Source organism: Miniopterus schreibersii (genome assembly GCF_964146895.1).
Source record: "Miniopterus schreibersii genome assembly, chromosome: 5".
Lineage (NCBI taxonomy): Eukaryota > Metazoa > Chordata > Mammalia > Chiroptera > Miniopteridae > Miniopterus > Miniopterus schreibersii.
The window spans coordinates 90,622,263-90,626,536 of NC_138106.1; the positions used below are offsets into that span (position 1 = coordinate 90,622,263).

Here is a 4,274-nt window from a genome sequence, read left to right on the forward strand (position 1 = left end):
TCAGGCAAAACTAAACTGTATTGCTAGAGATGCGTACACGGTGGTGGACGCCACGGGAAAACAAGGAACTGATCACCAGGTCAGGGCACTGACACTCTAGGGACGAGGGCAGGGCTGTCACCAGAAGGGGAGATGAGCATCTGGTGCTGTTTGTGGACCTGAGTAGTAGTTGCACAGGTGTCCACATTATAACCATTAAATTTGTGCACATATGTGTGCTTTTTACATCTGCTATTTTTTACAATGTTTAAGAAGAGAAGGTCCAAGGACTTTAAAAAGTAGAAATACAGGCAACCTTTGAAACTGACATGAGAAATAACATTTAATAGCAGATTTATAATATTGGATAATATGGATGAGACATGAAAACAATTCATACACTAGGAATCCATCCTGAAAATCCTGGTTGTAGATGAACTTGCATATCAAATGATCTTCACAGCACCATTCATACTAGCAAAGAACTGAAGGTAGTAAAACAGCGCAGCACAGGGAACCCCCTAAGGTATCCCACGCAGCGTACCGCAGGATACTGCTGATTCTGTCTGCCTTTCGCACTAAGTTACAAATCCTTGAGAGCACAGACAACTTCATAAATCTGTCCTCAGGACTTGCAGAGTGCATAAAATTCAGTAAGCATTCTGAGTTTTAATGGACAAATTAAGCCAACGCTTCTGCTGCTTGCAGAGAAGGAATTATCTTTAAAATGCTCTATCTCCTTTGAAGTACTGGTGGGGATTTTCTGATACACAGGAGAATCTTACTTTATTGGTGCTGTAGCTCCCTTTGGTCCTCCGAGCTCAGAAAGGGGAACAAGATCCCATTTGAAGTGCAGCCCCCAGTTGAACCCTCCACGCACCACAGGGGAAGAGCTATAGGCCAGCGTGTCTGCATTGATGATGTCAATCACCGGGCACACGACTGTCCGCCGGTCATTGCGGATGGCAGCCAGCAAGGGCTGCAGCCACATCACATTCACTTCGCAGTGGCTGTCCAGGAACACCAGGACTTCTCCTGTTGTGTGGGCTGCTCCAATCATTCTTCCTCGAATTTATCCCTCACGCTTTGTATTTCTTATTACTTTAATTTTTCCAGGGAGGTGTTTTTGGGCAAATTCATACAGTTCTCCTTTCAAATTATCCAAGTCACTGTCATCATCTACGAGGATGATTTCGTGGAGAAGCCGGGCAGGCTTGCGGTCCAGGACGCTGTGCACAGTCCTCAGCAAAGCAGACAAGGCTTCATTGTAGAAACAAATAACACTAGCGACTGGCAGATCCGTCGGCTATGTCTGTCTTTACATTCTGCGTTCCTTGTATCTGGCACATCTCTGTGGTAGCCCAAGGGGTTGCTAATCAGCATATTGAAGGCATGCTTCTGATCCCCCAGGTCCCTCAGCTCCTGGTCATGTTCATTAAAAATCATACCCAATTCAGAAGAGAATTTCACGTTGCCTTTTCCTGCATCTTCAATATGAGGATCCACCACATCGTCAACCTTGTTTGCTTTGAACTGTAAATCTAATACTCGACTTGGGCCTCGAGTGAAATGGGGATAGAATTTTTTGGGGAATGGTCCTTGGGGCCCAGACCCCTTGATGGGCACATTCTTAAGTGGCTGAGTCACTTCACTGAAGTTGAAATAAACAAAAAGCAAAACTGTCCAGGTCGCAGATGTAAAAAGGCATCCATAACAGAAATGCTGAACTGTGACGCTTCCCATTATAGACCTAGCATAGCTGAAGGGCCATTTTCAGTTTCCTGGAGCAAAGCTGCTGGAGCCATAAACTGGTGCTGGAGGCTGGATGTGAACGGGCACGAGAGTTAGAAACTCCAGGGATGCAGTCTTGGGGGGGCAGGCACACTTTTATGGGCTTTACCTCCAGGAACCCCACCAGGTCCTCAAGATGAAGGTAAAAATCCCAGAAAGATCCTCTGGTGAACCCCGGCGCCGGCAAAGCAGGGTCCCGGCCTTCAGAAGCGCAGGCTGTGGCATCGTCCCTCCCGCCACAGCCCAGGTCGGACTCCCCTGTGTCTCTTGATTGGCCCATTTATTCCATTTACATTTAAGGTTACTATTGATATAAACTTATTTAATGCCATTTTTCCCCTTTATGCTGATGTACCTTTCTCTCACTATTCCTTCTTTTTCTTAAAGCAGTCCTTTTAGCATTTCTTGCAGTGCTGGTTTGGTGGCACTGAAATTCTTTAGCTTTTTTTTTTGTCTGGGTAGCTCCTTATTTCACCTTCAACTTTAAATGAGAGCCTTGCTGGATAAAGCAATCTTCGTTGCATGTTCTTGCTTTTCATCACTTTGAGAACTTCATGCTGCTCCCTTCTGTCCTGAAGAGTTTCTGTTGAGAAATCCGCTGTCAGCCTTATGGGGGTTCCCTTGTAGGTCACTGCTTGTCTCTCTCTTGCAGCCCTTAATATTCTTTGTCCTTGACATTTGCCATTTTAATCATGATGTGTCTTGGAGTGGGTCTCTTTGGGTCCCTTTTGTTTGGAACCCTCTGTGCTTCCTGAACTTGTGTGGTTTTCTCCCTCACCAGCCTAGGGAAGTTTTCTGTCATTATTTCCTCCACCAAGTTCTCTATCCCTTGCTCTCTTTCTTCCCCCTCTGGCACTCCTATAATGCGAATGTTGTTTCTCTTTATGTTGTCCCAAAGCTCCCTTAGACCCTCCTCATGCTCTTTAAGTGCTTTTTCTTTTTGCTGCTCTGATAGAGTGATTTTTTCTACCTTGTCTCCTAAGTCACTTATTCTATCCTCTGCTTCATTGAGCCTGCTTTTAATTCCTTCCAGTGTATTCCTGATATCAGATACAGAATTCTTTATTTCTGTCTGATTTTTGTTTGTTATGTATCTCTTTTTTAATGTTTTCACTAAGGTCTTCGATCTTATCCTCTATTGCCTTGTTTTTCTCATTAAGTTTCTTGATCATCTTCATCATCCATACTCTGAACTCCATTTATGATAACTTGCTTAACTCCATCTCATCAACCATTTTTTCTGTCAATGTTTCCTCTTCTTTAATTTGGGGTTTTTTTCTTTGTTTTCCCATTTTGGTAGGTCGTAGTGTTTGTATCTATATATGAGATATATTTTCTGCCTCCCAGTTATGTGGGGTTAGATTTTGTCTTGTGAGTCCAGTGGAGCCCAGAGGTGTGTTTTCCTTATACTTCTGTGTTCTTTGCTCTAGGCGTGTCCCTCTTGTGGGTGCCCCTTCTGTGGTTTATGTTCTCCTATTGTGGTTGGGTCTAGAGTGTTGTTGACCAGTCCTTGGGAGGACCCTCCTCTCAGGTTGGCTGTGTGTGTGTCTCAGCCCCAACCTTATCATGTAAGCTGTTGTACGGGTGCTGACCAGGCAGGACAATACCCAATTAAACTTCCAGGAAGGAAGGAAGGGGTATCTTACAAAATATCTTGACAGTCACAATGAGAACAACCCACATGGAAATAGAACTGGGAGAGTGAAGGGAGAACACACACACACACACACACACACAAATCTTTAAAAAAAGAGAAAAAAAGTAACACTTAGAAGTATATTGTTAATAGTGATGAAAATTTAAAAACTAATAATCAACTAAAATGTAAAAAATAGAGAAGCTTCTGGGAGACAATAGAGGCAGAGAAAAGATTCTGAAAGGAGGGCCAGCAAACAATTAAGGGAGAGAGTAGGAATAGGATAATAGTTGAAAATGAGAAAATAAAAATAGAATGAAGAGAATAAGAGAAACTAACAATTGAACAAAAAGACAGGAAGACAGAAGGGAGGATAAGAAAAGAAAGAAGAAGAAGAAGAAGGAAAAAAGTTATGCCAATGGATCAAGAGGAGAGAGAGAGAGATAGAGCCCAGGCATGGAGGGAGTCTGGTAAGAGATTTGGGGGAAACTATAGAGGAAAGCAGTAAACTTAGTTATAATGATAAAATCCCAGCCATTAAGCAGGGATATCAATAAAGTCTTGATAGGAGAAGCGAGGATAAAACAAAACAAAGCAAATAACCCAAACAAAATGTTAAAACAAAAAGAAGCTAAGCAAAACAATTCTTTTATAAAAAAAAAAAAAAAAGTTAAAAAATGTTTTTAAAATTTTTTTAAATTATAATAAAATTTAAAAAGAGAAAAAAACAAATAATCCCCCCCCCTTCTCTTTTCCTAAAATTTAAAAAGAGAAAAAAACAAACAAAGCGTCTCTGCTCCACTGCCAGCTCCTCAGTCCCTACCCTGCCCTCTGATTCTAGTTCCCCAGGCTCTGTCCTGCTGCAGCT

The 4,274-nt window shown here is 42.4% G+C and overlaps 1 pseudogene across 1 annotated transcript; it reads right to left on the reverse strand.

Annotated features, from left to right (window-relative positions):
- Positions 1–760: 760 nt before the first annotated feature.
- LOC308557719 (polypeptide N-acetylgalactosaminyltransferase 11 pseudogene) lies at positions 761–4,053 on the reverse strand (annotated as a pseudogene). Its single transcript has one exon. The product of its transcript is annotated as a polypeptide N-acetylgalactosaminyltransferase 11 pseudogene (transcript).
- Positions 4,054–4,274: the final 221 nt, after the last annotated feature.